At 39.7% G+C, this 12,136-nt stretch overlaps 1 protein-coding gene across 3 annotated transcripts in view; it reads right to left on the bottom strand.

Annotated features, from left to right (window-relative positions):
- LOC139748651 (lipase member H-like) overlaps positions 1-12,136 on the bottom strand; it is a 147,065-nt gene that overhangs the window by 77,478 nt on the left and 57,451 nt on the right. The window contains exon 3 of one of the 3 annotated variants that reach the window (XM_071661908.1): positions 1,469-1,610. The exons of the other annotated variants lie outside the window; for them this stretch is intronic. The gene's annotated coding sequence lies outside the window, so the exon portion shown is untranslated. The remainder of the gene's footprint in view (positions 1-1,468; positions 1,611-12,136) is intronic. 3 annotated transcript variants of the gene reach the window in all.

The raw sequence follows: 12,136 nt of genomic DNA, 5'->3' as shown, positions 1-12,136 counted from the left end.
TTCCAAACTAGTAATCTAAGCCTGTTTGGGCCTTTGTTTCCAGGAAGTAGCTTGTAAGGAGTTGGAGGCAGGCTGGACTTTTTCCATTAAACTTAAGCACTGCAGGTGGTAAACAAGTCTTTCCTCATACAAGGTGATGATATCCCAGTTGTTCATCCTAAGGAACAGTCAGTTTCCTACCCCTTCTCTTGATCACATCGGAGAAATAAGAGTATGAGGCAACAGAAATATTCTTGTCATTCACTGTCATCATAAAAGGATTACAACAGAAGTGTGTATCTTTATTCTATTTTCCTGTTCTCAGGTCCATCATTTCAAACTGACATCTCACTCCAGTTTGCAAGATCTTGCTGTGGGGTCACTGGGTAACATCCTTTCATCCCAGCATTCTCTGGTCCATAGGAGGTACTAACAAATTCTAAATCAGTGACCAAACTAAAGTTCTGGGTCTTGTTCTTTGGGATATCAAATGCTTCTCAGGTCTTTGCCAGACTGGTCTGTGTCACTGTAATTTTTTTTCTATTTTAGAATCAGGGTTTTCATTTTTTTGACCACCCTAAATTCCTTCTTTTTCTCCTATGTAAGATTCAAGTATTGCTCACTGAGACAATACTACAAAGATTTCTCACAATTATGGATTTCCATCCAATTGAGGTATGCAATCTTCTTCCCAATATTTTCAGTAGCTGGGGCCAATCAATCCTCTTCCAGGACCCCTCTGAAGTCCCTAGTCAGAGCAAAGCTGCTCAGAACAAAGAGAGATTAACAAATAAATATTCCAGGTGAACCCCTCCTTGTATGAAGTACCTGTTACCTACTTTACTCATCATGCTCTCTCTCTCTCTCTCTCTCTCTCTCTCTCTCTCTCTCTCTCTCTCTCTCTCTCTCTCTCTCTCTCTCTCTCACAGCAATATCTAATCATAGGCACTTGTAGGCTCTCTGTTAGATTAGTTTCCATCTTCTCTCCTACACATCTTCATGACATCAGTTAGCTTCGCAGTAGACAAAGAGGGGATCAAAGAATATTGCCAGAGGGAATGGGGGAAGATTTACTTAGACCAACTGCCATACTTCATCAATGTATATGACTTACAATACATAGGGGACATGGCAAGCTTAGCAAAACTCCCTTAAAGTATCTATGCACCTCCATCTCTGGTAAGGAAAGTAGTTTTTCATAAATTCAAACATAATTCTAAAGGCAGAATAATCATCTCAGAAAGTATGGTACCTAAGCAAGATCTATGAATATTTCTGGAAGAAAACAATGGAGCAAATCTAAAATTCTAACAAACCAAAATCAGTCATGAAAATGACAAATAATATTTCTAAGCACTTCTAAATATGACAGTCTAATCATACATTTCCAAAGATTTTGAACAAATTTTCCATCATCTTCAAAATTGAATCAATAACATTATAACAGAAATTACATTCAAAATGAACTTTCAGAAAGCATATGCCCTACCAATCTGGACAAGCTACTGTTGTTGCATTTGTTGCATGGCTCTCTTCTTCTCAAAATAATCCTTTTTGATTTGCTCACGTTCATCGGCAGGAGGCAAATTTGGCACAATACCTGCCCTTCTTCGCTCTACCCTGATATTATTCTGCAAAATAATTCTGTCATCAAACATTATTTCTTCCCATCAACTTGTTTATCTCACATATATACTAATCATTCCATCAAATTCTTGAACAACCTTGGTATCTATATATCCATAAAAGACTGATTAGTGCTTGTATAGAGCACTGTACTCAAATTAGGGTGCTTCTAGCCAAAAGTATTCAACTAACAGAAATGAGCCTAAAAAAACATGACTTCAATCCTAATTTAACCATAAAATCTGACCAACTTTCCCTTCATCAAATTTTTCTCTCCTACACATAACTTTTTGATTTCTATTCCCAAGAGCTGGCTACCTACATGCCTTCAACACTGGATAGACCGCAAAATATTATGCAAATTACTCCAGCACAAAGTCAGTTCTTAACTTGCAAACTTGGGCAAATGTAATTATTAACTTGCAAACTTGGGCAAATGTAATTATCACTTTCTTTTCATATGCTGCAAACTTTCTGACCTCTAGTGTCTTTCCCAACAATCAACATCACCGCTGAAATGGAAAATTCTGCAACTCTAAAATCACTGACATTGTTCTTTCAAGTTTTCAATCTTTCTTACTTTTGTCATTCTCTATGTTTCATTCATTACCTGGCATCATTGAAGACTCTGTCCATGAGTAAAGACTTTGATATAAAGTAACCTTACCGGGCTTACATTCAAAGTATGCATTCAGAATTATTTCAAAGCAATCTGCTTACTATAGGTTGCTTTAACATTTTTGTGGACAGCCAGCAGCAATCCCTGCAGCATATTTTTTTCTTCAATTTTAGCTGAGACAGCACAGGTAAATGAATGCCCTAGTACAGATTATCTCAGAGCAGCATATTTTTTCTTTAATTTCAGCTGAAACAGAAAAGGTAAATGAATGCCCTAGTACAGACTATCTCAGAAAAGGAAAAAATGAATGCCCTAGTACAGACTATCTCAGAAAGTCATTTGGATGATACTTACAAGGAAGGAGTGCAGATGACTGGGAGATGTATAAAAGAAAGCAGCAGGAAATCAAGAGAAAGGTGAAAGGGTTGAAAAAGAGGGCAAATGAGAGTCAGGGTGAAAGAGTATCATTAAATTTCAGGATGAATAAAAAGATGTTTTGGAAGGGGGTAAATTACGTGCGTAAGACAAGAGAATAAATGGGCTCATCGGTGAAGGGGCAAGTGGGGAAGTAATAACAGGTAAAGATGAAGTGAGAAGGAGATGGAGTGAGTATTTTGAAGGTTTGTTGAATGTGTTTGATGATAAGAGTGGCAGATATAGGGTGTTTCAGTCGGGGTGGTGCGTGAAGTGAAAGGATCAGGGAGATTGGTTTGGTTAAGAGAGAAGAGGTAGTGAAAGCTTTGCAGAAGATGAAAACTAGCAAGGCAGCAGGTTTGGATGGTACTGCAGGGAAATCTTTCAAAAAAGGGGGTGACTGTGTTGTTGATAGGTTGGTAAGGATATTCAATGTATGTATGGATCATGAAGTGCATAAGGATTGGCGGAATGCACGCATAGTGCCATTGTGCAACAGCAAAGGGGATAATTACAGAGGCATGATACTGTTGAGTACTCCTAGGAAATTAGATGGGAGGGTATTGATTGAGATGGTGAAGGCATATGCAAAGCATCAGATTGAGGAAGAGCAGTGTGGTTTCAGAAGTGGTAAAGGATGTGTGGATCAGGTGCATGCTTTGAAGAATGTGTGGGAAAATACTTAGAAAAACAGATGAATTTCTATGTAGCATTTATGGATCTGGAGAAGGCATATGACAGGGTTGATAGAGATGCTTTGTGGAGGGTCTTAAGAGTACATGGTGTGGGAAAAAAGCTGCCAGAAGCAGTGAAAAGTTTTTACCAAGGATTAAGGCATGTGTACGGATTAAGGCATGTGTACGAGTCAGAAGAGAGGAGAGTGATTGGATCCTAGTGAAGGTCAGTCTGTGGCAGGGGTGTGTGATGTCCTCATGGTTAATTTGTTTATGGATGGGGTGCTTAGGGAGGTAAATGCAAGAGTTTTGGAAAAAGGGGCGAGTATGCAGCCAGTTGGGGATGACAGGGCTGGGGAAGTGAGTCAGTTATTGTTCGCCGATTTGAGTGAGAAACTGCAGAAGTTGGTGATTGAGTCTGCAAAAGTGTGTGAAAGGAAAAGTTGAGTGTAAATGTGGATAAGAGCAAAGTCATTAAGTTCATTTGGGTTGAGGGACAAGTTAATTGGGATGTAAGTTTGGATGGAGAAAAATTGGAATTAAAGTTTGAATGGAGAAAAATTGGAGGAAGTGAAGTGTTTTACATATCTGGAAGTGGAATTAGCAATGGATGGAGCCATGGAAGCAGAAGTGAGTCACAGGTTGGGGGAGGGGGCAAAGGTTCTGGGAGTGTTGAAGAATGTATGGAAGGCAAGAACATTATCTCGAAGAGCAAAAATGGGTATGTTTGAAGGAACAGTGGTTCCAACAATGTTATATGGTTGTGAGGCATGGGTTATAGATAGAGTTGTGCAGAAGAGGGTGGATGTGTTGGAAATCAAATGTTTGAGGACAATATGTGGTGTGAGGTGGTTTGATTGAGCATGCAATGAAAGGGCAAGAGAGATGTGTGGTAATAAAAAGTGTGTGGTTGAGAGAGCAGAAGACGGGGTGTCGAAATGGTATGGACACATGGGAAGAATGAGTGAGGAAACATTGACAGAGAGGATATATGTGTCAAAGGTGGAGGGAACAAGGAGAAACGGGAGACCAAATTGGAGGTGGAAAGATGGAGTGAAAGAGATTTTGAGTGATCGGGGCCTGAACATACAGGAGGGTGAAAGGAATGCAAGGAATAGAGTGAATTGGAATGATGTGGTATACCGGGGTCGACATGCTGTCAATGGATTGAACTAGGGCATGTGAAGTGTCTGAGGTAAACCATGGAGAGGTCTGTGTGGCCCGGATGTGGAAATGGAGCTGTGGTTTCGGTGCATTACACATGACAGCTAGAGACTGAGTGTGAACGAATGTGGCCTTTTTTGTCCTTTCCTGCACTATCTCACTGGAAGGGGGTGGGTGCTATTTCATGAATGGCAGGGTGGCAACAGGAATGGATGAAGGCAGCAAGAATGAATGTGTACATGAGTATATATGTATATGTCTGTTTATGTATATGTATGTATATGTTGAAATGTATATGTATGTATATGTGCCTGTATGGGCATTTATGTATACACATGTGTATGTGGGTGGATTGGGCCATTCCCCGTCTGTTTCCTTGTGCTACCTTGCTGACACGGGAGACAGCAATTAAGTATAATAAATGATTAAAAATAATATATTTTTTTTATCAAACTATTCGCCATTTCCCACATTAGCGAGGTAGCGTCAAGAACAGAGGACTGGGGCCTTTTAGGGAACATCCTCACCTGGCCCCCTTCTCTGTTCCTTCTTTTGGAAAATTAAAAAAAACGAGAGGGGAGGATTTCCAGCCCCCCGCTCCCTCCCCTTTTAGTCGCCTTCTACGACACGCAGGGAATACGTGGGAAGTATTCTTTCTCCCCTATCCCCATTCAAAATAATATCTATTTATTATTTATTTATTATACATAATTGCTGTTTCCTGCATTACTGAGGTAGCACCAGGAAACAGATGAAGAATGGCCCATCCACATATATATACATAAATGCCCACATACGCACGTATACATACATACACATATCAGCATATACATACATATACATAGACACTACATACATGCACATGTACATATTCATACTTGCTTGCCTTCATCCATTCCTGCCGCTACCCCACCCCACAGTGAGGTAGTGCCAGGAATACAGATAAAAAAGGCCACATTCATTAACACCCAGTCTCTAGCTGTCATGTGTAAGGCACTGAAACCACAGCTACCTAATCCTTATCCAGGCCCCACAGACCTTTCCATGGTTTACCCCAGATGTTTCACATGCCCTGGTTCAGTCCATTAACAGCACATCGACACTGGTATAACACAGTGTTCCAATTTACACTATTCCTTACACGCCTCTCACTCTCCTGTATGTTCAGGCCCCAATTGCTCAAAATCTTTTTCACTCCATCCTTCCACCTCCAATTTGGTCTCCAGTTTCTCCTCATTCCCTCCACCTTTGACATGTATCCTCTTTGTCAATCTTTCCTCACTTATTCTCTCCATATGTCCAAACCATTTCAACATACCCTCTTCTACTCTCTCAACCACACTTTTTATTTCCACACATCTCTCTTACCCTTTCGTTACTTACTTGATCAAACCACCTCACACCACATATTGTCCTCAAACATTTCATTTCCAACACATCCAACCTCCTCTGTACAACCCTGTCTATAGCCCATATCTCATAACCATATAACATTGTTGTAACTACTATTCCTTCAAACATACCCATTTTTGCTCTCTGAGATAACATTCTCTCCTTCCACACATTCTTCATCACTCCCAGAACCCTCGCCCCCTCACCCAAACTGTGACTCACTTCCGCTTTCATGGTTCCATCTGCTGCTAAGTTCACTCCCAGATATCTAAAACACTTCACTTCCTCAAATTTTTCTCCATTCAAACTTACAGCCCAATTAACTTGTCCCTCATCCCTAATGAACCTAATAACCTAGCTCTTATTCACATTTACTCTCATCTTTCTCTTTTCACACACTTTTTCAAAGTATGTATCAGATTTCAAAAACAGGTTGTATAGGGCTAGAGAGATTGCTGCAGAAAATCTGAAAGTGTCAAGAAGATTTGAAAGTATGGTATGACAAAAAATCTAGAAGCAGAGAGTTAAAACCAGGTGATCGAGTGTTGTTATTATTGCCTCAAACAAGAAATTTTTTGAGAGCAAGATTTTATGGTCTCTGGGTTATTAAGAAGAGAGTGGATGAATTGAACTATTGAACTATATTGTAAATATTCCACAAAGACACAAGCTAAGCCAAATGTGTCACATAAACATGATAAAACCTTATCATGACAGAAATTCTGCAAAGGATGATGATGTTACAAATATGTATAATGCATGTGTTATGTCTGATGACATAGAGGAAAGGGATGAAAGTGAGAATGTAAAGTTGGGGAGATGTGAAGACAAACTGTTAAAAAATTCAGATGTGTTAGATAATCTGAGAGAGAAGCTTGAACATTTAGAAACAAGAGAAGAGTGAGATCAAACAAATAATGACTGAGTTCAGGTGTTTGTTTTCTGACATCCCTAGGAGAACTGATGGATTACAGCATAATGTCAAAATTGAATATACAGCACCTATTAAGTACCACCCATATAGAGTAAATCCTACAATGAGAGAGATAATGAAGAAGTACAGTATATGCTTGAAATTATCTGAATGAAAAAAGTAACAGTCCTTGAAGTTCACCTTGTTTGTTAATAACTACACCTGATGCTTATTTCCTATGGATTTTTTACTGATTTCAGAATGGTACATAACGTCACTAAAGCTGAATCATATCCTATGGCAAGAGTGGATGTTTGTATTCATCAGATAGGAGATGCTAAATTTGTAACTAAGTTAGATCTATTGAAAGGGTATTGGGAAGTACCTTTGACTGAAAGAGCTAAAGAGACTGAGTGTGATCAAATGTGGCCTTTTTTGTCTGTTTTTAGTGGAGCGGGGTGGCGCAAGGAACGGATGAAGGCAAGCAAGTATGAATATGTACATCTGTATACATGTATATGTCTCTGCATGTGCACACATATGTACGTATATGTGTATATGTTGATATGTATATATGTGTTGGGGTGTTCAGTGTTGTAAATGGAAATGGTGAAGAGCTTGTAGAGTTATGTGCTGAAAAAGGACTGGTGACTGGGAATACCTGGTTTAAAAAGAGATATACATAAGTATACATATGTAAGTAGGAGAGATGGCCAGAGAGCGTTATTGGATTACGTGTTAATTGATAGGTGTGCGAAAGAGAGACTTTTGGATGTTAATGTGCTGAGAGGTGCAACTGGAGGGATGTCTGATCATTATCTTGTAGAGGGCAAAGGTGAAGATTTGTAGGGGTTTTCAGAAAAGAAGAGAGAGTGTTGGGTGAAAAGAGTGGTGAGAGTAGGTGAGCTTGGGAAGGAGACTTGTGTGAGGAAGTTCCAGGAGAGACTGAGTACAGAATGGAAAAAGGTGAAAACAAAGGATGTAAGGGGAGTGGGGGAGAAATGGGATGTGTTTAGGGAAGCAGTGATGGCTTGCACAAAAGATGCTTGTGGCATGAGAAGCGTGGGAGGTGGGCAGATTAGAAAGGGTAGTGAGTGGTGGGATTAAGAAGTAAGATAGAAGTAAGATTATCAGTGAAAGAAGAGAGAGGCATTTGGACGATTTTGCAGGGAAAAAATGCAAATGACTGGGAGATGTATAAAAGAAAGAGGCAGGAGGTCAAGAGAAAGGTGCAAGAGGTGAAAAAGAGGGCAAATGAGAGTTGGGGTAAGAGAGTATCATTAAATTTTAAGGAGAATAAAAAGATATTTTGGAAGGAGGTAAATAAAAAGCGTAAGACAAGGGAACAAATGGGAACTTCAGTGAAGGGGGCTAATGGGGAGGTGATAACAAGTAGTGGTGATGTGAGGAGATGGAGTGAGTATTTTGAAGGTTTGTTGAATGTGTTTGATGATAGAGTGGCAGATATAGGGTGTTTTGGTCGAGGTGGTGTGCAAAGTGAGAGGGTTAGGGAAAATGATTTAGTAAACATAGAAGAGGTAGTAAAAGCTTTACGGAAGATGAAAATCGGCAAGGCAACGGGTTTGGATGGTACTGCAGTGGAATTTATTAAAAAAGGGGGTGACTGTATTGTTTACTGGTTGGTAAGGTTATTTAATGTATGTATGGCTCATGGTGAGCTGCCTGAGGATTGGCGGAATGCATGCATAGAGCCACTGTACAAAGGCAAAGGGGATAAAAGTAAGTGCTCAAATGAGAGGTATAAGCTTGCTGAGCATTCCGGGGAAATCATATGGGAGGGTATTGATTGAGAGGGTGAAGGCATGTACAGAGCATCAGATTGGGGAAGAGCAGTGTGGTTTCAGAAGTGGTAGAGGATGTGTGGATCAGGTGTTTGCTTTGAAGAATGTATGTGAGAAATACTTAGAAAAACAAATGGATTTGTATGTAGCATTTATGGATCTGGAGAAGGCATATGATACAGTTGATAGAGATGCTCTGTGGAAGGTATTAAGAATATGTGGTGTGGAAAGCAAGTTGTTAGAAGCAGTGAAAAGTTTTTATCGAGGGTGTAAGGCATGTGTACGTGTAGGAAGAGAGGAAAGTGATTGGTTCTCAGTGAATGTAGGTTTGCGGCAGGGGTGTGTGATGTCTCCATGGTTGTTTAATTTGTTTATGGATGGGGTTGTTAGGGAGGTGAATGCAAGAGTTTTGGAAAAAGGGGCAAGTATGCAGTCTGTTGTGGATGAGAGAGCTTGGGAAGTGAGTCACTTGTTGTTCGCTGATGATGCAGCGCTGGTGGCTGATTCGTGTGAGAAACTGCAGAATCTGGTGACTGAGTCTGGTAAAGTGTGTGAAAGAAGAAAGTTAAGAGTAAATGTGAATAAGAGCAAGGTTATTAGGTACAGTAGGATTGAGGGACAAGTCAACTGGGAGGTAAGATTGAATGGAGAAAACTGGTGGAAGTGAAGTGTTTTAGATATCTGGGAGTGGATCTGGCAGCAGATGGAACCATGGAAGCGGAAGTGAATCATAGGGTGGGATAGGGGGCAAAAGTTCTGGGAGTGTTGAATAATGTGTGGAAGTCAAGAACATTATCTCGGAGAGCAAAAATGGGTATGTTTGAAGGAATAGTGGTTCCAACAATGTTATATGGTTGCAAGGCATGGGCTATGGATAGAGTTGTGCGGAGGAAGGTGGATGTGCTGAAAATATGTTTGAGGACAATATGTGGTGTGAGGTGGTTTGATCGATTAAGTAATAATAGGGTAAGAGAGATGTGTGGTAATAAAAAGAGTGTGGTTGAGAGAGCAGAAGAGGGTGTTTTGAAATGGTTTGAACCAGGGCATGTGAAGCGTCTGGGGTAAACCATGGAAAGTTCTGTGGGGCCTGGATGTGGAAAGGGAGCTGTGGTTTCGGTGCATTATTACATGACAGCTAGAGACTGAGTGTGAACAAATGTGGCCTTTGTTGTCTTTTCCTAGCGCTACCTCGCACACATGAGGCGGGAGGGGGTTGTTATTTCATGTGTGGCAGGGTGGCGATGGGAATGAATAAAGGCAGACAGTATGAATTATGCACATGTGTATATATGTATATGTCTATGTGTGTATATATATATATGTATACATTGAGATGTACAGGTATGTATATTTGCGTGTGTGGACATGTATGTACGTACATGTGTATGTGGGTGGGTTGGGCCATTCTTTCGTCTGTTTCCTTGTGCTAACGCGGGAGACAGCGACAAAGCAAAATAAATAACTATAAATAAGTAAAATTAGTATATATGTGTTTATATGTGCATATATGGACATCTATGTCCATGTATGTGTATATGAGTGGATGGGCCATTCTTCATCTGTTTCCTGGCACTACCTCACTGATGAGGGAAACGGCAATTAAGTATAATAATAAATATACAGCATATTGGAATGATATGGTATACCGGGGTCGACAGGCCGTCATCGGATTGAACCAGGGCATGTGAAGTGTCTGTGGTAAACCATGGAAAGTTTTGTGGGGGCCTGGATGTGGAAAGGGAGCTGTGGTTTTGGTGCATTACACATGACAGCTAGAGACTGAGTATGAACGAAAGTGGCCTTTGTTGTCTTTTCCTAACACTACCTAGCATGCACACAGGGGGAGAGGGGTGCCATTTCATGTGTGGCAGTGTGGCAGCGGGAATGGATGAAGGAAGTATGTATGAATATGTACATGTGTATATATGTTTATGTCTGTATGTATATGTATGTATACGTTGAAATGTATAGGTATGTACATGTGCATGTCAGGGCGTTTATGTATATACATGTGTATGTGGGTGGGTTGGGCCATTCTTTCGACTGCTTTTTTGCGCTACCTCGTTAACACGGGAGAAAAAAATACGCTGAAATGTATATGTACGTATATTGGAAAGGATCACAATTTTGAGTGTGATCAAGAATATTCCTATGAGACCACAGGGTAAATGAAACACGATAAGTTCCTAAGTGCACTTTTGTGTAATAATCACATCATCAGGGGAGATACAAGAAAGAAATATAGGTCAGCTGATATATAATGAAGAGACGTAGCTAAGATGCCATTTGGTAAACGTGATTGTCCAAGACTTCTTATGTGGACAAGAAGGGGTATTGTTTACAAATTTTATCAACAATAAGGCTATCCAATTTGTATAGGTCTTTACTAGTATTAAGGTTATAATTCTCTGCGGATTCAATAATAGAAGATTCAATGATATTTCTTGTGGTACTGGAGTTAGAGCTAATAACTGAGATGGCATTACTCCAGTCAATAGAATGATCGTAGCTTTTAACTTGATTAAACAAGGCGTTTGATTCTTGTCCTGTTCTTATACTATATTTATGTCTAACAGAAAGATCCATACCAGTCTGCCCAACATAAAACCCATCAAATTTTCTACATGGCACTTTATAGATGCAACCAGGAGAATTTTCTGGAGGGTTCCTGATTAAGATATTCTTTATAGTATTACTGTTGCTGAAGGCAACATTTGCATTAAAGGATTTAAGCAACATGGAAAGTAAAGTAGAATTATTATCAAAAGGGATAACTAAAAGATTCCCGGTGTCAATGGGACGTTTAGGCTCAACTCTATTAAATGATTTCTTTGCTAACTTAAGGGATTTATCAATGAAAGATCTAGGGTACTTTAACTTAGGTCCAATAAAATATATCTCAAACTCATCATCAATAAAGTCTGGACTGCAAATACATAATGCCCTAAGGAACATAGACTGAAATGATGATAATTTAACTCTGTCATGTTGAGATGAGTAATAATGGATATATTAGCATACATTGGTAGGTTTTCTGTGTATGCTAAACTTAAACTTATTTCCTTGCCTATGGATCATGCAATCTAAAAATGTAATATGCCATTTGTTTTTAATGCCTTCAGTAAATCTGATGGAAGGTACTAAATTGTTAAGTAAGGGGAGAAATGTTTGTAAATTTTCATTTGTTAGCCAAACACAAAGAACATCATCTACATACCTAAACCAAATTGCATTAGAAGGTAAGATATCCTTTAGTAATTTTGTTTCAAAAATTACTAAATGAGGAAGTGATAACAGGTAATGATGAAGTTAGGAGATGGAGTGAGTATTTTGAAGGTCTATTAAATATGTCTGATGATACAGTGGCAGATATAGGGTGTTTTGTTCGAGGTGGTGTCAGAAGTGAGGGGGGGCCAGGGAGAATGATTTGATGAAGAGAAGAGGTAGTGAAAGCTTTGCGGAACATGAAATCTGGCAAGGCGGTGGGTTTGGATGGTATAGCAGAGGAATTTATCAAAAATGGGGGTGACTGTGTTGTTGATTGGTTGATAAT

The sequence above is a fragment of the Panulirus ornatus genome, chromosome 5 (assembly GCF_036320965.1).
Source record: "Panulirus ornatus isolate Po-2019 chromosome 5, ASM3632096v1, whole genome shotgun sequence".
NCBI classification, from domain to species: Eukaryota; Metazoa; Arthropoda; class Malacostraca; order Decapoda; family Palinuridae; genus Panulirus; species Panulirus ornatus.
The sequence above is the reverse complement of the archived record's forward strand: the minus strand, read 5'-3'. Positions and strand labels throughout refer to the sequence as shown.